The sequence below is a fragment of the Marmota flaviventris genome, chromosome 2, assembly GCF_047511675.1.
Source record: "Marmota flaviventris isolate mMarFla1 chromosome 2, mMarFla1.hap1, whole genome shotgun sequence".
Classification (NCBI taxonomy): Eukaryota; Metazoa; Chordata; class Mammalia; order Rodentia; family Sciuridae; genus Marmota; species Marmota flaviventris.
Genome location: NC_092499.1, coordinates 89142460 through 89165787, shown reverse-complemented (window position 1 = coordinate 89165787; position 23328 = coordinate 89142460). Strand labels below are relative to the sequence as shown.

The 23328-nt window shown below is 46.3% G+C and overlaps 1 pseudogene; it reads left to right on the top strand.

Annotated features, from left to right (window-relative positions):
* The first annotated feature begins 8460 nt into the window (after nt 1-8460).
* Nucleotides 8461-23068, top strand: LOC114084754 (adiponectin receptor protein 1 pseudogene; annotated as a pseudogene).
* The last annotated feature ends 260 nt before the right edge of the window (nt 23069-23328 follow it).

The window sequence follows — 23328 nt, the reverse complement described above, 5'->3', positions numbered from 1 at the left end:
GCAGATGCACGCTGTGGAGCCGCAGGCCCACTCTTTGGGACCTAAGAGGTGCCGTGGGTGCCACCCACACATCCTGGAGAGCCCAAGCTGCAATCCTAAAACCTGGCACCTTGGCCTGTCTGCCCCATTCTGAATTGTTCTGGGATAACCGCCTTGTACAGGCAGAAGGGCAGGATTTAAAGGGATGCAATTCCCCATCACACCTTGTTTAGTCCTGACAATGCTCTGGCCTCTGGATTCCAGGGTGGGATACTTTGGGGGACTGAAAGCATCATAGGAGCACAGAATCCTGAAACAGAGGAAGGGGTTCATACAAAACCTCTCCGTTTCTGTTCCAGAGCCAGCATCCCCTCCTTGTACCCAGCAATGCCCTGGTTTAAGTTCAGGATGGCATTTCCAGTGACTCATTCCTGACTTCCCATTTGGGGTAGGCTGGGACAGGTTACCCTGCTTCTTTGGGACAGAGGATAGATTTTATGTTGAGCAAAGGGGCTGGGACCACTTGTCTGTGTCTAATCCAACAAGGAAGTGAGAAGACTCTTATTGTCCTCGACTTGGGCCCCTAGAGAGGGCTGCTGGCTGAGTGCTGAGGGGATTCTGGCTTGGAAATTCAGTACATCTGGACCCCAAATGGCTGCCTTCAAGTGGTGGCTGGGTAACTGCCAGTGTCAGTGTGGGGATTTTTTTTTTTTTTTTTTTTTTTGTAGTTAGGATTGAATCTTGGGGTGCTTAACCACTGAGCTACATCCCCAGTCCCTTTTTGTTTTGAGTCAGGATTTTGAGACAGGGTCACACTAAGTTGCCTACCACCTCTGTAAGTTGCTGTGGCTGACCTTGAATTTGGGATTCTCCTGCTTCAGCCTTCTGAATTTCTGGGATTACAGGCACCAATGTGCCCAGTGATTTTTTTTTTAAGCCCTTATTGGTTACCTCAGATTTAAATTATTGAGGTCACTATTCCCACATAGTTTTGTTCACTGATTCTTTGACTAGGACAATGCTATTTGTGGATAAATCATTACACTGTGGGCCCTATTGCTATGCATAGTTTAAGACTTCCACCAAATAGAAGGTGATCCATGGGAATTCACCAGTCACTAACCAGTCTGTACTCCATATCTTTCTACACCAGAAGCTCTGATGCCCTCAGCTTCCCTAGGGAAGGCTTTGTGCCAGGTAACATTTCCTGGTCCTGTGTTCTAAGGAGGGCACCCCAACACAGAGATGGACATTTAATTTCCATTCTTCTTTCCTTACTGTATCTCCTTCTCCTCTCCTCTTTGTCTTTTCCAGGTGGATTCTTTTTCTTTCTTTTTTAAGTTGTCAATGGACCTTTATTTTATGTATCTATTTGCAGTGCTAAGAATGAAATCCAGTGCCTCACACAAGCTAAGCAAACACACTGCTATTGAGCCACAACTCCAGCCGGCAAGGTGTATTCTTTTTCTTTCCTCTGACTGGACACTGTTGGCTGATTCTATTAGACAAACCATGACCTCCGGTGGCTGCCCAGGAAGCTGACTACTGAGTTAAGGATGGGACCTTAACTCAGTAGTTAAGGTCCATGCAAGGAGGACAGGGCAGGTGGTACAAGTATGGCTTTCCCCACATATTAGTTATCCAGGAACATGGATGTGGTGGTCTAATACTGACTTCGAGAATTTGGATGTGCTGTATAGAGGGAGGAAGTAGAGATTAGTTGCTAAGAATTCAAAATGAACCTCAAACCAAAGTTAGAATGAAATGCATTATGTGATTGAATTTAGAATCAACACCCTAAATTACTTTATAGTGACTCACAAATGTACATGTGAATTATTTTTTTTAATATAGATGCCTATGTACCAAAACCACAGTTCCAAGCACTACCTTTGAACTATTAAAACTACAGTAAGTGTGAATATTATTAAAAATGAACTGGTATTTAATTTATTTGAATCCAGGATTGGGTATCCCAGAATAACTACTAGATAAGTCCTTCACCTTACATAGAGTAAATCCCAGAACCCCTAGATTCTTCCCACCTTGGGAGAAAACAGTTGGGCTTGGGTATTTATTTAGAGAGGTACAGAGTCCTGAAGGAGACTGACCCAGATTAATATGCCAGATGTGCCAGAGAAAAAAATTCCCATACGAGATATGAGAGTAGACTAGAGAACTCTTGGGCCACCATAGTACCACATTTCTGAACTTCCAGTCCCTTCTACATGTGGTTCAGGTGCACGAGGTTGGATATTGCCCTACATATTGGGATGACTAGGACATACAGGGTGGGTCCTGAGTGATTAATTCCTATGTGTGACTCTCTTCTCTCTTCTCTGATCCATATGCAGCTCAGCTCTGTTCAGGAAGAGAGCAGAAGTGTGGTAAGTGTCAGGAGCAGTTTGGGGGACAACACTTCCTCCTGTGTTCCCATGCCTCTCTCTGGCCCCCTTCCATGCTGAGCAAAGGGATGGGGCAGGCCCATGCCCCTCTGAAGAACCTTGGCTGCTGGCTGAGGGAGTTTTCCAGGCACTGCCATTCTACACACTGGCCTGGAGCCCTGGACGCAGGCACCAAAAACAGACATTTCACCGTAGATGGGGCTTTTGGAGCCTTGCCTGCTCTGGGGCATTGGCTGGCCAGCATGGTCTGCAAGGGCTTCTGGGCAGGCCCAGGGTAGGGCAGCCACTTCCCAGTGTTCTCTCAGACTGTGGTTGTCAGAACTGTTATAACATCTGAGCACTAGCAGCCAGGGCTGAGAGCCCAAGTTAGGGCCAAAGAGGAAAGATACGGATCAACTTGTGGTTTAGAAATACAAACACATTATCCTTTCTCTGCACCTTTCTGCTCACGACTTGAAAAGCTTCCTGGGGATCAGGAACCTGCTAACAAGCTCTCTTATGTCTTACAGGGCTCCTTCCTCTGGATGCCTCTGCTGTCCTTTGATAATAGTAACAGTAATGCCTGCCAATTACTGAACACTTCTGATGGGTCTGATGGACCCTGCCCTGTGCTAAACTGCACATATTATCTCAATCTTCACAGGGATCCTTGGATATAAGCATTATACTATTGTTATTCTTGTTTTACAGATGAGGAAACTGAGGCACAGAGTGGTTAAGGAACTATCTTAAGATCTCATAATTATTGCTATATACAGAATGTTTGTGTACCTCCCAAATTCCTATGTTGAAATTTAATCACCAATGTAAGGGTATTAGGAGGTAGGGCCTTTGGGAGTGATTAGTTCTGAAGGCAGAACCCTCATCATAAATGGGGTTAGTGTCCTTATGAAAGTGGCCCTGGAAAGGTCCCTGGCTCCTTCAGCTATGTGAGGTTATAGTGAAAAGAGCCATTTATGAATCAGGAAGTGGACCTTCACCAGATAACAAACCTGCCAGCATCTTGATCATGGACTTTCCAGCTTCCAGAACTGTAAGAAACAAATTTCTGTTGTTTATAAGTCACCAGTCTATGGTATTCTGTTTACAGCAGCCCAAATGGACTAAGCTAGAATTTGAATCTAAGTATTGAATTTGAATCTTGCCTAGCACATGCAAGGCGCTGTGTTCAATCCTCAGCACCACATAAAAATAAATAAAGGTATTGTGTCCAACTACAACTAAATATATATACATATACACAATACCTTTATTTTATTTGTTTTTATTTTTATGTGGTGCCAGGGATAGAACCACATAAATATATGCAACTGCCAGGCCCAAGGAGCCCTTAGGCAGGAGGGAGGTAGTATCGAGACTGTAGCCCATTTGTCTCTGTAGACTTATAGCATGCCGTTAGCCTCAATTTCTTGTCATGCATAACTGGAAAGAGCATCTCCTCCCTTGGGAAGGTGGTGGAGTGATGAAGTCTAGAGCATTAGGGTACAGGGATCCTGAGGACCAGTGGCTCCAAACAAGGTAAGCATAGCTGCTGAAGAGTCAAGAAGAAAACTCCTCTCCTCCACCTGTGCACATGCATGAATAAACACATACACACACCTGCCACAGGGAGCAATCAAACTCAGTTTGGTATACCACAGAGCAAAATCCCAGGATTCTTCCAAAAGACAAGGCTACCACTTGCTAAACCAACCCAACAGGTCAATCCACTTTGGATCCCAGAGAGAGAACCCCGGCCCTGTCTAGGGCCCAGCTAGGTGTTTGGGAAAAATCCATGGGTTCCTGCCTGGCTGCTGGATGGATGTGTCCTGCTCATACCCTGAACCACGACAGAGAGAAACTACTATTCCCAGAACCTCAAGCCTCTCTCTGCCTGCCTCTTAAGTTCTGAACTGTACTAGGCTCTTCATGCCAGTGAGAATAAATGGGACTACCCCCTGAAACACAAACTGGTATCGAGGGCCAAGCTTGCCTGATAGTCCCAAAGAGACCTGGTAACTTGGGATGAGCTGCTCAGATGTAGGGATCACTGCAGGCTATGTCACCCTTCACAGATACTTGAGGTACATTCTGAGCTGTACTGGGAAGGTTTGGGGAACAAAAAGAGCCACCTCTGCACTGAGGACAGTCATTTTGTAGACATGATGAAATCATTTAATATCTTCTCACAGAGCCAGGTTGTGGCTCAGTGGTAGAGTGCTTGCCTAGCATATGTGAAGCACTGGGTTCTATCCCTTGCACCACATAAAAATAAAAACAAATAAAATAAAGGTATTGTGTTCATTTACAACTAAAAAAAAATATTTAAAAAACTACAACTACTCTGCAGCCTCCTGCTCTTAACAGCTTCCAAAGTTCTATCCAAATATCTTTTGCTGGCATTTTAGCTCTCTGGCTGGCATTATTGCTGGCAGGGGGTAATCCCATTTATTCCCACTGGCATAACACTGGAAGCCTCCTTAAAAGGAAACTCTTCATTGTCCTCTTCTCTCCTGAGCCTCCAGTAGCCATTCCAGAACTGAGGCTGGGGCAGGGCAGTGCCATTGAGCCCAGGGTCTGACTTTCAGGGAGGACAGGAGAGTATTGGGGGAGCAGAAAACCTGTGCCTGAGCCAAGACCCAAGTTCCAGGGGAGGAGAGAGCCCAAGGAAGCATGATTTTGGCTGTGCAAGCCCCATCTCCAACCCAATGGGCAGAACACCTTAGCTATAAATGCACACAAGCTGCAGCTGTGGGCTCTGTGGCCTTCAGGGAACACTGCATCTGCCCTGGATCAGTGTTAGAAGGCATGGCCTGTCTGCCACTTAGTCTGTGCTAGGCTGCCATCCCCTTTCTGGGTCTTTCCTTCCCCAGCTCTGTTGCACACATCTTAAAGAGCCCTAGACTGTGACAGAGGTGGCTGGCCTGTTGGGACATTCCTGTGAAAGCTGACAAGGCAGGTCATGGTCACACCACTGTCACACCCTCACCAGTCACTAGTACAATAACCAATGTAGGGTTGGTGGGTATCTGGGGGCAGCTCCTCCCTGCCACTCTGCCCTTTTCCTCCATAGGAGCCCTGAACATCTGCTTAACCAAGCCTGGTGTTCCTGCTCCTAGGCCTGGTTCCAACCTTCCCTAGGACTGAGACTTCCACATCTTCCCACCTTTCTGGATCCCAGACAGCTTCCTCCAGCAAGATCCACTCCAGTGGAATATAAAAGTCTTCTTGTCCCACCTGACCCTGGTGACAGAGTGAGAGGTAACTGCCCTCCTACATTTGGAAACTGACATCTGATGTTATCTATTGCACATTTAAATTATTGCCTGGGGTTAAAAGTAAATACCAGTGAGAAGACCACCTGAGGCAGAGGACCTCTTGTGTGCCTCCCCACCCTCTGCCCAGACTCTCTCATGTCTAGACACTGTTATTATTCTCTTCTTGGGTTTAAGGCATTACCAGTCTATGGTTAAAATGTAAGATGCTACCCAGGACACAGAACTTGAGTTGATTTATTTACAAATTAGTTAGATCTGTTTATCAGAAAGTGACCCAGTACTGGGGGACAATTCTGTCCTTGGGGAGCCCTTGGTTAACAAGCATGGGCTGGGCTGGGACTCTATATTAAACAGGGTGTAGGACGGGAGAGCAGAGGCAGGAAGCATAGAAAAGGGATGGGGGCCACTGCTCTCAAGCCATCAAGCTACCTAGCAGTTCTTACCTGCTCCTGTATGGGGGCCCTGTTGATGGACAGGCAGCCTGGGCAGTAGAAGAAAACTGGGCACAAATTGGAACCCCTGGTCCTGAACCACCCCCAGCCCCGACAAGTTAGCAGTGTCACCTCAGTACTTACTTTCCTTCTCTGGGCCTGTTTCCCTCTGTAAAAATGATGGGGTTTGGACTAGACATTCTCAGAGGACTCCCTGTGGCTTGAATGTGCTGTAGCAAGCAATCTGAGATGACCAGTTCCCTTATGGTAGCCTTTCCTCCTCTGAGCTCCTCCCTGCTGACCTGGTACTGTGCTGGGCCATACAAGGAGACTCCGGTGTAACTGGTCCCCTAACTCCCTCTACTCCTGTGCCTTCCTCTGCATAATTCCATATGGAGCCTTATTTGAAACTGAAAGAAAGAAAATGGAGCTGGAGATGCTCCAGGCTAGGGAGCTGAACCACAGAACCAGTCTACCCGGTTTTAACTCTACTGCTGCCATAATCTTCAGGAGCCCCTTGACCAGGCAGGCAGGCAGGCAGGCAGGCAGGCAACAGGAGACCTTGACCAAGGTGACTGGTTTGTTGCTATTTGCCCTGGGGAGAGTGAGCTGGGTCCTGCTGCACTGAGATCAGAGGCCAGAACAAATGTACCACCTACCTGCACTTTCTACACCTGCTTCTCTGAGCACCCAGAGGGGCCTCCTCAGGTCCTGGGCAGCCTAAGTATGTATGAAGGACAAAAGTCTGCTTCCACCTGAATGGACAGAAGCTGTGGGCAAACCAGAGCACAAGTAGATTATGACCAGGGCAGAGACGCCTGGATTTGCTGATCAAGGCACCACTTTGGCAGAATAGGTTACCACAGAGAACCCACAGGTGTGCAAAAGTAGTCATCATTGTTCCTCTGTAAATACTTGGGTCTCTGCACTGCCTGATGTGTCATGATGAGGTTTTATAGAAAATGCTGGCCAGCATGGGTGTTCCTTTGTAGGAATGAGGCCCATGTGACCTCTTATGTAGTTATAAGGGTACTTTTTTTAAAAAAAAAAAAAAACATGATTTCGCTCAGAATTTGAAAGCCTGTTATGTTTTGGGTTTCACTTTATTTTTTATTTTTTTGGTGGGGGGTGACTAGACTGAGGGATTGCTTTTCCTACATTCATAGGACAGATAAACTTTTGGTAATAAAAGCAAAGAAAGTCTGAGACTGAGCATTATGATAACCAGGCATTTCCAAGTCACTTGCCACAGTAGTCAAGGAGCTCTCAGTGGTCTCCAACTCCAGTCCCTCCACATGCAGCACCTCCAAGTTTTGTGCTTTATATGGGGGTCAATAGAATATGGTTATTCAAGGAATTGTGGACACCATGTGACAAAAGAGTCCAGGTTCAAACAGGAATGGGACCAGGGCCATACCCAGCCTCTTGATTACTATGTGCAGTCCAGTCCAAGTATCCACATTTTGAACTCCAGACCCCCATAAGGGGGTCTAATAGTCTTAAGTAGCCAGGCACAGTGGCACATGTCTATAATCCCAGCTACTCAGGAGGCTGAGGCAGGAGGATTCCAAGTTTGAGGCCATCTTGAGCAACTTAGAACCCCCATCTCAAAAAAAAAAGATGGGGAAACTGAGGATGTGATGAGTGATAGAGTGAGCCTGGGTTCATTCCCTAATACTAGAAAAAGAATTAATTCTTTAAATTAATTCCTGAGAGAAACTCAGTGGGTAAACAGTTTGCTACTGGGAGAAAAATGGACCTGGTATTGCAGTTCTTCCTAGCTTGGATGGGCATAGATCTACCAGCGTTCTGAGAGCTTCGCTTTTCTTGAGGGAAGGGTTCTTCTACAGCCACCTCCTCCAGGAAGCCTTTCCTGATTCTCTTAAACAAGGTCTCTTCCTCATGGCACCTTGCTCCTTCAGTAATCTTAGCAGCACCCATATTGTTTTACTTAATGCTGTTTCAACAACCATATCACATAGGTATTATAATTATGTTTGTTGAACATGTCAGGAAATCAAGACCTAGAGACATGAAGTAACTTATCCAAGTCACCAGGAAGAAGCAATGCCAGGCCTGATGCTCATCCTGCTGACTACACTGTTAACCCCATCATCCTGTTTAGCACAACAGACTAAAACCCAGGAAAGATAAGATTCCCTTTACCTCATATCTCCCACTTCTCAATTTAGCTCCCTTTGGGCCCTACTACTGTGTCTTACTACATGAGCACTCATTTTCCGCTAGGACCTGTAGATTGAAGCTTTTTCCATAAGTGTTTTTCATTCTTTTTTTTTTCCCCCCTTTGGTCCATCTGTATAAAGTCTATGTTAAGAATCATCTTCTAGTATTGGTTTAATTTTATAAATTATCTGGACTGGATGAGTCATGGCTGACAATTTCAGTGATGAGTCTGGGGCCCAGAGTGGGCGGAAGGACAAAGCCACCCAGTTGCTGATTGTGGCTCTGTGGTTCAGCTTGTTTTTGGTGGGGTTGACCCCATGCTCAGCTTTCCTTTACATTGCTCTATCAAAGGATTATAAGTGTCCCCGGGGCAAGGGTTCTGTCCCATTTATCTATCAGTACTTTTCCCCACCACCCCTCTGGCCACCAGTATTTTGTACTTAATAAACACACAATCCCTATCATGGGCCTGGAAGTCAGGTATCCAGAAAAAGCACTGACTGGATCCCACATCTTGACAAGTATTGTGGTCTGAATGTGTCCCCCAAAGTTCATGTGTTGGAAAATTAATCCCCAATGCAACAGGGTTAAAGAGGTGAGACCTTCAAGAAGTATTTGGGTCTTGAGGGCTCTGCCCTCACAAATGAATTAATGTCTTTACATAAAAGTTTATTACAAAATTGAGTTAGGCCCCTCTCTCTTATTTGGGGGCGGGGTTACTGGGGATTGAACCCAGGGGTACTTAACCACTGAGCTACACCGCAGCTCCTTTTTATTTTTATTTTGAAACAGAGTCTGGCTAAGTTGCTTAGGGCCTCACTCAGTGCTGAGGCTGGCCTTGAACTTTGATTTTCCTGCCTCGGCCTCTGGAGTTGCTGGGATTACAGGCGTGGGCCACCATACCTGGGGAATTAGGCCCTCTCTTGCTCCCTTCCCTCTCTTGCCCTTCCACTTTCTGCCATGGGATGATACAGCATGAGGCCCTTGCCAGATGTGAGCTTCTCAATCTTAGATTTTCTAGTCTCCAGAACTATGACCCAAATAAAGTTCTACTGCATATAAATTACCCAGTCTCACATGTTGTTGTAGCAGCACAACAGACTAAAACCCAGGAAAGATAAGATTCCCTTTACCTCATATCTCCCACTTCTCAATTTAGCTCCCTTTGGGCCCTAGGACTGAGCTCCCATGGGGGTAGAGGGTGTGTCCTCACAAGGCACAGCCCTCCAGAACCTCTAGGATAGGCTGCTACCCTGAACTGAGTGGGGTTTCCACAGAGCAGGCCAGAGCCTTCCACTCCTTCCTAGACCACCAGCTAATACCCTGCTGGTTTGTTGTTTGCCTGCTGCTTCCGAGCCTCTGCCATTGTGCCCACCAGCTGGATACCACCACTGTGCAGTTCCATGTACCTGGAGGCCTCCCAAGTTTACAGTCACTTTTTTTTTTTTTTTTTTTTTGGTATTGGAGATTGAACTCAAGGGTACTCAACCACTGAGCCACATCCCCAGCCCTATTTTGTATATTATTTAGAGACAGGGTCTCACTGAGTTGCTTAGCACCTTGCTATTGCTGAGGCTGGCTTTGAACTTATGATCCTCCTGCCTCAGCCTTCCAAGCTGCTGGGATTATAGGCAGGCACCACAGTACCTGGCTAGAATCACCTTTTGAGAGGAAGAAGGAAATACTGCCACAGCTGGGTCATTTTCCTCATCCTGGAGCCAGGTGTAGGAAATACTTATGGGCTCCTTCTGACCTTGTCCTATGTCTTCTTCCAGGACAGGAGACATTGGTGGTTATCCTCAGGGGTGAATAATACAGAGTGGGCTTTGCCCTGGCTGGAGACCCCATTAGTTGGTACCTACCCTGTGCCTGTCCTGTCTCAAAGAGCTCAGAGAACCCAAAGAATCAATCTGTTCTTGAGAACTAGACTGACCATGCAGTCCCCACACTCCGACCCTGCTACCCTTCTCAGGGATGAAGCTTCCACGCAAATCAGTGTTTCCAGAAAGGCCTGCTCCTGGTGCCAAAACTTTCCTCGTGCTCTTGTCACTAAAATTCCCAGAGCCAAGTACCAGGACCATTGCAGGGAAACCTGCCTAGAGAGGCTCCTTGCTTGGCCCACAAGCCCCAGTGCCCCCTAGGTTAGCTCCCAGGCCCACAGGCCTAGGGACCACTGAGCTTTGAATTGGTCCTCTACTCCTCGACCCCATTTCCCATCAGAACCAGCTCAGGGAAGACCCTAAGCAGAAATGCAGGAACCTCTGACCTTCTCATGTAATGCCAGGGAAAGAGCAAATGGGAGACTGCACTGCATTAGCCATGCAGCTTTGGGAACCCATACTTTATAATCCCCAGTTCACTGAGCCTGATGTCCCTGAAGCCCATGTGGCCAGTAAGCCTGCAGGAGAGGTAAGGAGCCTGAGGCCTGTGAGGAGGGAGTGCACTCAGCCAGTTGGCCCCCTGACCCTGGCCTGACACTGAGTTTCAGAGTCAGAATCTGTACCAGGTCAAGCTCAGTGAAAGAGCATGACTCAGAGCCTGGGACCCTGTGGACGGACGCTCCATAAATATTTGTGGAATGAATACATGAGGGGTGAGATGAGTGGGGCCTCCTGTAGGGGCATCCTGGTAGCACTGGCTTGGCCTAGTCCACGCAGGAAGTAAATACAGGCACTGTAGAAACAAACCTCTCTCCTGGTAAGGGGGCTAGAGGCCAGTGTGGATTGGGCTGTTTCAAAATCCACCTAGAGAAGGGTGGCAGGTTGGACAGAGCATGGGACTCCTTAGCCCAAGGACCCATAGCTTTTTCAGGAACATGGAATCAGCCTTCCTGTCCTAGGTGGGGGTAGCCTCAATGCCTCAATCCCCATCCCCAGTCCTGGAAGCACAGCCTATAGCAGCAGCAGGAACCTTACCTTGGCCGCTCCTTCAGGCAGCTGGGCCTCACTCTCTCCCACTGCAGGCTGGCACTTGTCTGGAGCCCAGGAAGCGGCGCTCCCTTCAGGCAGAAGAGAAAAAAAAAAAAAAAAAAGGAAAAGAAAAAGAAAACCTCAGTGCTTTTCTTGCCCAGCCTCTTCTCCTGAAGGCTCCTGTTCGGTGTCATCCTGCCTCTGTGGGCCCACAGCCTCCCTCCCTCCTGCAGCTTACTCACCGGTGTGCCCAAGAGGCTGCCAGCTGTGTAGGGGAGGTGGGGCCCACACCCCTCTGCCTGACACACACTGGGGCATGCCCTGTGGGTGCCAGGGGTTCAAGGGTGACTCCCAGATGTGCCCTGGCCAGCACCCTTCTCACTGAAAGTGCCTGGGAGATCAGCAGGGGCCACATAGGTGCTGATCAGCCCTACATGGGAGAGTGACAGGATTCTTGGTAGGAAATTGTTTCCTTGGTGCCCAGGGCTGTCAGGAAGAGGAGAGAACTTGTGCACTAACCAGGCCCCTGGTGGGTTTTGCTCCCATCCTTGGCCAGCCCCACTGGACCACTTCCTACCTTGGCATCTTACTGGGTCTCTGTTATGTGGATCCAGAGAGGGCCTGGGCCTAACCAGCTGGCAGTTGCTCCTCAGCCTGCTCAGGCCATGTGCTTGATGTCCCTCTTCCCAGCACCATCTAGGGCCTGAACTCACCCAGCATCAGTTACGATAAACTGTTATCAAGTCCCCATCCTTAGCTCTTTGCTGGACACAGCTTCTATCATCAACAGGGAGATGACACACACTCAGTCACACAGCACTCACTCTCTCTCACACACATGGGCCCACACCCAGCACAGAGCCACCTACCTGCACAGGCCTGCTTAAGCCAATCCAGCTTCACTCTCCGAATGCCATTGTTACCCTAGAAGTCACTCATTTACAGAAACATCTCATGAGGTGAGTTCAAAGCCAGCCCAAGAGAACTGCAGTCGGTGTGGACAAGACTCCCCTTCCTCTCTTGACACCTCCAGAGGACACACTGGCAGCCTGATCACCATGTCTGCTATTGCACTCTGCCAGCTACAATCTCTTGGCGGGCACCCCTGGCCCCCACCATGACTTCTATATCCTTAGGGAGTAGTGGCAGATTCACAGTAAGACCCATCTTCCTCCAAGCCAAGGTAGGGAGGGGAGAGAGAGAAGAGGCGGGACTCAGGTGCAGCTCCAAGTTTTCAGCTCCCAAAATAATCAAATGCAAAAAGAAAGGAAGAAAAGCTCTGGCGGGTGGGTGACTCAGTGGCGGTGGGCCGGCTTAGTCACCTGAATGGCTGCTTGTGGCTCCTGGCACATCAGGAGGGGAGCAGTGCCCTCCCCCACCTGCTGTGGACAGCAGCTGCTGTCAAAAGGAGCTGGCTGTGGAGCCCTGGCGTGTCCAGGCTGCCTGGCAAGCAGCCGGCAGCTCCCGCCTTGCTCAGGGCCCGCAAGCAAGGGGTCGCAGCGTGCCCCTCCTCCACCGTGCACCCCAGCTCACTTTGGGATTTCTCCATTAAATCCTCAGGCAGCAACCTGCTCGTTTGGGGCACGAGCTGCTTCAACGTTGCTTGGCAATTTTGATATCGTCGGGGGTTGCCATGGGGAGGAGGGTGATGTCATTGACACAAAAAACCCACTGAATTTACAAATCAGCTGGGGCTGAAGCTATTTATAAAAACACATTTTTTTTTCCTCTGCCTTCCTTTACGGAGGGGGAGGGAGAGGAAGGGCTGCCAGCTAGGATCAGGGTGAGCCTCTTGTCCACCCTACACTTCCCCCACTTTAGTTGGATTTCTCTGACTCACCCCCAGCCCCCCAAGATTCAGAGATGCTGGACTCAGGTCTGGCAGATGCTGGGCACAGCTGGATTGAGCTTCCTTCTCAGGGTCTCCTTCAATTTTGCTGTGAAGAACAGCAGGGCTCAAGTTGGTGAGGTTGGGGATGGAAAGGTGAGTGGGGGAGGGGAAGGCAGGATGGGGACCAGTGTACTGGGTTGTCAGGGACCAGAGGCAGCCACTCTGTAAGGCCCCTTCATTTCCAGAACTCTGAGCAGGAAAGGGGATTTTTGCTGGCAAGGTGGCTTGAGCTTCTGGTTATGTGTACCTGTCAGCTCTCTCAAAAGCACCAGGTGAAGCATGGCCTTCATTATGCCCTCCTCTCTGAGCCTTGAGTCCTCTTCACTGGCTCTTTTTTCCTCCACATGTCCAATTGTGCGGGGGCCCAAGCTCCAGTCATCTGCTCATCTCACCCCTGCACTTACCCAGGACTATGGCTGAAACACCTCTTTCCGTCCTTTCAACTGTTAACCTGGCAAATGCTCACCCAGAGCCTAGGTCACTGCTACGGTACTGCAGGTGCTACCTGGCTGGGTTGTGCCTACTCCAGGGCCCACTTCTTTTGACAGCCAGGTGGAAAGTCAGGGACTCTTCTTTATACAACTTATTTTTGAAAACTATTTCTTGATTTTTTTTTTCCTATACTGAAGTGATGTGATATTTGGTCAAGAGCCCAGACTCTGTTTTCATGGTACTGAGTTCACATCCCAGGTATAGGATTCACCAGTCGAGTGACCTTCGGCATGCTCTTAAACCTATTGAACCACAATTTCCTCATCCATAAAATGGGGATGATTTCACCTCACAGGATTGTAGGAATTAAATAAACAAAGCTTCTGGCACAGGAATTGCTCACCCTGAGAGCTCAATAAACATTAATTTTCTTCTCTGTTGGCCTGACTATGTCATTTATTGTTCATTCTTATCTACCCACCAACTGGTGGCAGGTTAATCCACCAAAACCATAACCCCAGTCACCTCCTGACAAAGGTCTCAAGCTGCACACATAAGACATTTTGGGTAAATTGCACAGTGTTGGATATCATGGCATTAAATGTAAACACTTAAATTAGTGGTTACATGAAATATTTTCTTATTAATTAGGCTATCGTTTCCTTTTGAAGGACTCTATTTCTCTTCTTTTTGTATTTCAATAAAACTTTGTGAGTAAACTTAATCATAAACAATTCACTTCTGCTCTATCTCACTAATGATCCAGGAAATGCAAACTAAGATAGAAGGAACTTACCATCCCCTCATCATATGGAGAAAAAAAATTCAATAGGTAGGACAGTGACTTGGTACAATTACTTGGAGGGCATTTTACAATTTTGATGAAAATTTAAAATGTGCATCCACTTGATCCAGTAAATGCACTTCTAGGAATCCACATTAAGAAAGAATTGTAGGGCTGCGGTTGTAGCTCAGTGGTAGAGCACTTGCCTAGCACATGTAAGGCACTGGGTTCAATCCTCAGCACCACATAAAAATAAATAAAATAAAGGTACTGTGTTCATCAACTAAAAAAATAAAATTAAAGAAAGAAAGAATTGTATATGGGCCCAAAGATATCTGTAAGAAAATATTCATTGTAGTGCTGGGGTTGTGGCTCAGAGGTAGAGCGCTCACCTAGCATGTGTGAGGTACTGGGTTCAATCCTCAGCAACACATAAAAAAATAAAGATATTGTGTCCACCCATGACTAAAAAAAAAAAAAAAAAAAAAAATATATATATATATATATATATATATATATATATTCATTGTAGTATTATTTATAACTGTAAAAAACTGGAAGCCACCAAAAATGTGCATCAGTAACAATGATAATTGAGAGAAAATACCAAGTTGCTGAAAAATGTGATGGAATAACCATTTATTTGCTAAAAATAAAATATACTTATGCACCTGTAAGTTTAACAACAAACCGTTCATGGTAGTTATCCCAGGGATTGGGAAAAATGAAAGGAATGTTTTATTTGACTTTTAATATATTTGCATTGTTCAAAATTTTCAGTGAATGTTTTTCTATTTATAAAATACAAAACTAAAAATAAGTAAGAGTTAAAAATACAAAATTAAAGACTAATATAGAATCCAAAGATCTGTGAAGAATACTTAAAACTTGTATATTTGAACATTTTCTCCCACAAATTCCAAGGCAATGAAGGGATATGAATAATTCTTTTTCTTTCCTCTTCTAAATTTCAGAAATGGTATGTTTAGAGGGAAGGAAAATACGAAGGTGTGAAGGAGTTAATGGGGCAGCACATAGTTTATTACATTAAATTTGAAACAATAATTTACTCAGATAATAATTATAATTATTCTCTTTAAGAAATATAACATTTCTAAGTTTCTGCCACTTGTTAGTAAGCAGGTGGAAATTCTCAAAGAAACTATCAACAATGTCACAAATCAAGAAAAATCATGCCTTTTTCAGATTTCTGCTACAGTATCTAGCACAAAGAGATAACAGTCAATGCATAAAAGAAACTGAAAACAAAACAAACCACCTCCTCTGTCAGTTTCTCTAACTGCCATCCTGGAGAATCAAACCCAGAATAGAAGCCAGGAGAGCACGGGATCGATAAGCATCCAGACTGACTCCAGCTTCCAGAGACTGGACAGCTGGTGCTTACACCACCATCCACCTGTTGCATCCCTCTAGCACATCACTGCATCTTTACCACTTCTAATAGATTTCAATTCCTGAGTATGATAATCGGTAATTGTTGATTCTTTGATTCCTTTTTTTCTTCAAGGACTTCTGGAAACTATTGGTCTGTGTAAATAGCCATGTTGCATGGTTTTGTAATGTGATAAGAGTATCTGCAAATTTGAATCTGTTTTTGTAATAGTATGTACTGAGGGGAATCTATTAGCCATAAGAAGCAGCCTGGTTGCAGATGCAAGTGCTCAAGTAACCATGGTCCTGGGTTAGTAGTGTGCCCTATGCCCTCTATTCCAGCAGAGTCACTTCTGCTAACCCCAGGAGCCTCTGAGCTCTCCAGGTCAGGAAAACCAGTATGGTGCTTTGGCATAAAGCAGTGGCTCATGTAAGCTTTGTTGAATGAATGAACGAACACTGGAAGAGGTTCTATGCTCTAGCCATTCTTAATTAGAACCCATGAATCACAGAGCTGAAAGGGACTCTAGCCACACCCCTCCCCCTACAGATGCCATATGCAGTCTCAAGAGATTAAGTGACTCAGCAAAGCTGCAGAGAATATTAGAGGCAGTCAGGACTGGAATTTAACTTTCCCTTCTCATAGACCCCAGTTGATCCTTTTATTGCCAGTGTAGGCCCATTCTAGCAGCAAGCCCTGAATGTGATGCATCTGTAATTCAGTCAGCGGCAGTGGCAGTGCTGTCACCGCAGACATTTCTGCCTTTGAATTTTGGCTCCCAGGGATCTGCAGCAGTGTGAATCAGCCACAGCAGCATTCTCACATTTTCTCAATGTTCTTTTGCTTTGCTTTCTTCTGGCTTTGTGAATGGACATACACTTGTAGATTCAAGATATTTGTCTTAACTGAACCATTTTGGTGAATCAGGCTCCCTGTCCCATTGCATGGTTTTTAAAAATCTTTTTTTTTTTAAAAAAAATATTTATTTATTTATTTTTCGGTGGACACAACATCTTTGTTTGTATGTGGTGCTCAGGATCGAACCCGGGCCGCACGCATGCCAGGCGAGCGCGCTACCACTTGAGCCACATCCCCAGCCCCTTTAAAAATCTTTTGAGGATGTGTTTGGAAAGGCCATGTTCACAATGAAATACTAAAATTTGCATAAACTAAATGCTTCCCAAGTTTTCTCAAATAATAAAAATGTTTAGAAACAAATGGACTGCCCAGTGTGCCAGAAAAAAAAAAAAATCCCCTTTTACTGACAAATTTTCTAGATCTTTAGCTTTCCCCCCACACTTCCCAACCCCTTTATACAGGTCTTTCTGATGGCTGCGATGGGCCTGTCTCCACCTGCCCCACACTCCTCAGAGCCTCTTACCACAGGACCAGGAAGGGAGGTGCTTGCTTTATCCCCCACTACCCAAAGCCAGGGCAGGCTCCTGAAAGGAGGGGCTTAGATTAATGAGCAGGTATTGCCTTTGGAGGCCTGTGTCCTGAGCTCCAGAACTGGCTTTGCCAGGAGGGCTAGGCCAGAGGCAGTTAGGTGAGGTGCCTCCAGGGTATCTGCTGTCCTCCAGGGTGTAGGCAGCAAAGGAGAGGAGGACCTCCAGGTTAGCTCCTAGAGTTCTCAGCGGGAAGAAGGTTCAAGGGCCTAGTCAGTGGGGACACTCTAGGTATCCTGCATGCCCTATCCTTTCTGGCTTCCCTTCTTCCCTGTGGGGGAAGCCCAGCAAGGCGTGGACACCTGGCTGGCAGGGGAAGTGTTTGACAGTGGTGTTCTTTCCATCGTGCTCCACAGAGGAATGCCTGCAAGCTGCAGATTCAGGAATGCCTGCAGAAACTTTTCTCCCAACAAAGGTAACTTAGTAGAGGAAGAGTCCAGGAGAACGGACTACTGCTGCTGACTGGCAGAAAGTTGCTTCCTGGCCACTGCCCTCTGGCCTTGATCATAAGGCCCAGTGTTGGCCCTCTGCCTGAAAACAAAGTGTGCAAGATGAGGCCTTCCAATAGCCTGGTCTGGGCTGCAGATCTTCACGGGTAACAATAAGTAGGGGAAGGGAGGAGACAAGGGACCATGAGGGATCTAAGGGAAGACAATGACAATTCCCTGAGAAACTGGTTAACATTCTCATGCCTCCACTCCCACAATGCCTGGGCCTCTGGGGCAACTGAGGAAAGAAAGAAGAGAGGGAAAGAAAGAAGGGGACAAACCCAGTGAAGATGGCAGTAGGCAGGAACCAACCTTCTTGCCCAATCTCTGGTCACAATTAAAAGCACATGGAGCTTAAGTGACAGAGGTGGGAGGCAGGAGGCAGGAAGCAGACCTGGGATCAGCAAGATCTTTATTCAGTGGCAGAGTCAATCAGTCAATCACCTGATGTGGCTCAATGGGGGTGGGGGTGGGGATGACTGCTAGCCACCCCATGGTCTAGGTTTTATAGGCAGCCTTAGCAGAGCCAGGCTATGGGAGGAGTTAGTTACTTTTGGTGGGCCCTTTTAGCAGGCAGGGGGTAGGGCCAGGTCATGGGAGGAATTTTGGTGGTGGGATCATTTAGGGAGGGGCAAGAGGACAGGTAGGTAACCACATCCTTCAACAATGCTATTTCGGAAACAAGAGAGAAAACGGGTCAGAATATCACCTGGATTAGGAGTGACCCTGGCAAGAGACTCTCCTGTCACTTCCTAATAAGTTTTCCTTCTGGAGAAACAGTATTTTTCAAGCAGATGAACAGAAAATGGAATTTTTTTTTTCCAGGACCAGGTATGTAGAATTGTGAAAATACTTGGTTTTAAATGATATGGAGATGGCAACAGAGAAGATCCTTTTGTGAAGTATCCAGTGTATGTCAGGCACAGTGTGGTTGGCCTCTTTCCACCTGTTATTTCACTGACTCCTCAAAGCACCATGAGGTGGGTTGGAGGTAGTAACTTGTCCCCAGTTAGTCAGGACATGGCGAAGCCAGGATTTGGGTTTGAAGCCCTGGTTTTCATTGTGATACTTAATGGCAAAGGGGAGCTTTGACTTTCCTGGGTGACAATGCACAGATGGCTCAAAGAGAGCCACTCAGCCAGAGTCTGGCCACAATCTACTGTGACAGGGGCTGTGAGTGCCACTGGAAGGAAAGGGCCTGCCTCTGGCTAGAGATGTCATCTCTGGGACAGGAAGGCCAGGGCCTTAAACCTCAGGTGCAAGTCCGCTCTCATTCCATAACAGGTCAGTGACTGGCAGCAGCCCCTGAAGAGGCCTATCCTATGGATGTGTCTTTCCTGGGAGCAGCCCCTACAGGAGGGGTTGGTTTACCTGTCAGAGCAGGGAAAAGGGGGACTACCAAAAATTGACTGCAACTTCTTTAGGAATAGGGTAAATAAGAAAAGTCTTATTAGTGAAATAAGCACCCCTCTAGATTCTGGCTAGGCGACTTAGAAAGAAGTCTGATTTAAGAGGTATCTGGAATCAACTCAGGCTTTAACAGCAATGTGAGGAGCTGCTCAGAAGCCAGTCAGGAAAGAGCTGCAAACTGGAGCCCAGGTCTGACTTGCAAATGTATCATTTCCAGCAGGGGATGTGTTGAGCCTTTGGAGTCTCAGCCCCTGTCTACCAGAGCAGCCTTCTTGACAGTCTCAATTTCTGTAATGAGCAAGAGCTACTAATAAACCTGCAGCACAGATGATGCAAAGCAGCTACAGAATGCATGCAGAGCCACCCCCACCCCGGCCCCTGCCCCTTGTTTCTACATTGGTTATGGCTAAAGGGGACTTTTCTTTCACATATACTGTAGGTTATGCACTTTGCCAAGCTCTTACTATACATTAACTCATTTAATTCTCACAGAAGTTCAGTTAATAAATCTATTCAACAAATATCTATTGAGTACCAGCTAGATGCTGGGGATAACTCAGTGAACAAGTCCCTGCTACCAAGAAATTTGCAATCTTGGAAGAAACTATTACTGTTCCATTTCCGAGATGAGGAAACTTAAGGCCTCATGATCAGGTCACTAAGTGACAAACAGGGTTTTGAAGTTAGGCAATCTGTTTCAGAGTCCAGGAGGCTATTTTGCTACATTTCACTCATTGTCTTCCCAGCACTACCCACACGGCAGATACTGTTAGTTGACTTTCTTAAATCCACCCCATCTCTCTTCATTCATTTGATGAATGAAACCCAGTTTTTACCTGTGAACTCAGGAAAAAGCCCAGCCCCAGCCCTAGCAGGTAGATCTTGATAAGTGTAACTCAATCTTGGTAACTTCCTTTTGCCAGGGACTGCTCAGGCCCCAAATATGTGACAATCTGGCCAAAAGCCATGAGAGGAAATTGGCTGGGAGGTGTTTTTTTTTTTTTTTTTTTTTTTTTTTTTTTTTTGGTAGCTTCAAGTTGCTCTGAAACTAGGGTAGTCAATTGGGTCCCCTATGGGGATCAGCCTAAGGACAAAAGCCAATATGCTAAGAATAGCAAGATAAAAGTGGAAACAACTTGAGTCCCACATGAACCACTGGCTCCAGGGTTCATGATAGCTTCCAGGACACACTGCCCCACTCTGGTCCTTACTTCCTCTGAGTGTTCTCAGATTATCTGCTCCACTTCTTTGGCTTTTTTGCTATGGCTTTCCTTGAAGTGTCTGCTTTTGACTGGCTTATTTTTCTCAGATATTCTCTCAGCTTCTAATCTGTTATATCTTGTTTCTATAACTAAATTGTAAACTCCCTGAAGGGAGAAAGCATACTTTACATTTCTTTATATCCAGTCATCAATGTGAAGTCCATAGTAGAGCTTAATAAATATTTACTGGTTAATCTTTTTTATCACATTCCAAGATATATTTGCTGCCCTGGAGGGTATAAACATGTTTCCACAAAGAGTAAAACAGGAGTCAAACGAGTTGCAGCTGGAGGCCTAAGTGAATAAGAATGTCAGACATCTCACTCAACTCTGGCTTCCATTCAACAACAGGGCAGACCAGCTCCAGCTGCTGCCTTTGTGCCCCTCTCTGGGCTGCCTGCTGGGCTGCAGAGTCAAATCAACTGCTTGATCCAAGAGGGACTCTCATGTCTACTTTAACTCTCACAACAAACCCTTTGGAGTAAGAGGTGTCAGCACAAGTTTACAGAGAGATAGCAAAGGCAGACCTGCTCAGATAGGCAGCTGCTAACCAGTAGAACTGGTGTTTCGGCCCAAGTTTTCCACTTCCTGAATTGAGCTCCTAGGGTTCCCTGCATTTCCCCTTACCTTGTTCCAACTAATCAAGTGATTACCTTTTACTCAGTGGCTCAGGAGAGGAATGCAGCAGAGATAAAATAGAAATAGTTCTTTGTGTGTGTGTGGGTGTGTGTGTGTTGGGGACTGAATCCAGGGCCTTGCATGCAAGGTAAGCACTCTACCAACTGAGCTATATCCCCAGCCCAAAATAGAAATAGTTCTAAAAGCCTAAGCTCAAGCAGAAAGAAAGTCTCAAGAAGAGACTAAATGTCTTGGTGTCAAATAAAGTCAGTAGGCTCTGCTCCCAAAGCCAGAAAGCCATGTCTTCTGGTTAGGGAGAGGAAGAGAAAGAAGGTGAGAGAAGTAAGATGCATCTCCTGGGCAGCAAGACCCTGCCTGGCAGGTCAGAACTAACGGAACTAGAGAGAAAGTTTCCTGCATTCTGCCCATGGCATAGAGGCAGCATGGCTATGAGCTAGAGATTCTTCAGACTGAAATGTGGACCAAAAACCTGACCAGATGACTTTCTTGATACTTTGATGTATAGCTGATCCTGAGACTGTTTTAAGGATAAATATTTGTCTTAATGTTACCCCCAAAAGAAACAACTAATTTCCCTTATCTTTAAATACACATTTCTTTCACCTACTATATCATACAAGCTCAGCTATGCTTTATACTGAGAATTAAGTCAAAAGGCAGTAAAGTGGCTGGGGGAGCAGTGCAGTGGTAAAGCATGTGCCTAGCATAAGTAAGGCACTAGGTTCCACCTCCAGCACCCCAAAAAAAGACAGTAAGGGCTGAGCAGTTTGCATCCCTTCCAATGCCAGCAGGGTGCTGAAGTTCTCAGCCTCCTTAGCCACTGGCCACCTCCAATGCTGAGGGTTGCAGCTCAGGGGCCTATGTCCTCCAGTAGAGCCTACCTGCCTGGCCTTCCTACTATCACAGGGAGATCTGCCCCCTGGAGCTGAGAGGCCCCAACCTATCTCCAAGCTGAAGCTACAAGGTATTGAAGTACCAGCCAAATGTCTTCCCATATATAATCTATGGTTGCTGGGTGCTGTGGCCCATGTCTATAATCCAGTGGCTTGGGAGGCTGAGGCAGTTCAAAGCCATCCTCAGCAACTTAATGAGGCACTAAGCAATTCAGTGAGACTGTCTCTAAATGAAATATAAAAAAGGACTGGGGGTGTGGCTCAGTGGTTAAGTGCCCCTGGGTTCAATTCTTGGTACCAAAAAAAAAAAATAGTGGCACAGGGCAATGACGTTCCTGCCAGTAACAGGGAAACTGACAATGGAACTAGCTGACCTGGGACCCCTGCTAGAAGAGTAGGGCAAACTGACAATTACCAAACCAACCAAAGCTGGGGAAGAACAAACATACTCAAGAGTCCCAGGATGAAGAGGAGGTTGTGTGGTACTGATGCCTTCCCTGCAAGTGCACTGTGCCAAGGAGATGGAGGAATTGGTGTATAAGGTCTGGTAGGGATGTGTGAGGGTCATCCCATATGATGTGCTCCTTGACTGATTGAAGGACAATGACTACCTGCTCACAGCCATAGACCACATGTGCCCTCCTTTCAGGCTTGCTTCAAGATCATCTTCTGCATCTATTACAGAAACTTGAAAACTTTTGGACCCATCTGCTTGATTGTGCACTTTGACTTTTTTTGGGACTCTTGACCACATTCAAATATGTATTTCATGGCTACTCTTCAGGAGAAGGCAGTTTGGGTGATGTTCTTTTTGGGTGCAGTGATCTGCTGCAGCTTTTCCTGGCTCTTCCAACATCATCTTTTGTCAAAATCAGACTTTTTCCAAACAAGACTATTAAAAGATTGCTCAACCGATTATGGGAAGCTTTGTTTCCTGGCTCTATTATATCTTCTACTGCTTCCCACAGTGTGGACTAACCCAACTCTTTCCATCATCTGTGTCCTAGGCATCTGCATCCTTTTGGCATTGATTTGGCATTCTTAAGCACCAGCAGACAAGAGCAAGAATATTGGAGACTGGGCTTGAGTGGTGTTGTGCCCACTACTCACTTTCATAGACCCTGGGCAAAAACCTTTCCATTTCCATACTGCTGGCTGGGGAGGGTGGGGACGGTCAACTTTAGCTATCTTCGTATTCAGCAATCACCTTCCTTGTCAAGACAACTACTGGCCACTCTCAGAGATAGTCCTTCAGCATTCAGTTGAGATTTTATCCCCTCTTCCAACTATTTTTGGAAAATATGGACTGGGTCTCTACAGAAATTGTTTTTTACGGAAGAAAATGTACCTTCCTTACCTTCATCCTCACTTTGTAACCTGACATGTAACACATAAACCATACAATTTTGCAGCACACTTTTCAAAACAATTATAATCTGATCCCATCTTTCTAGGGCCTGGACCTTACACAGTAGGAAGAATTTTAATACTTAAGAATTTTGATACACCAAACTTTTAATAGCTTA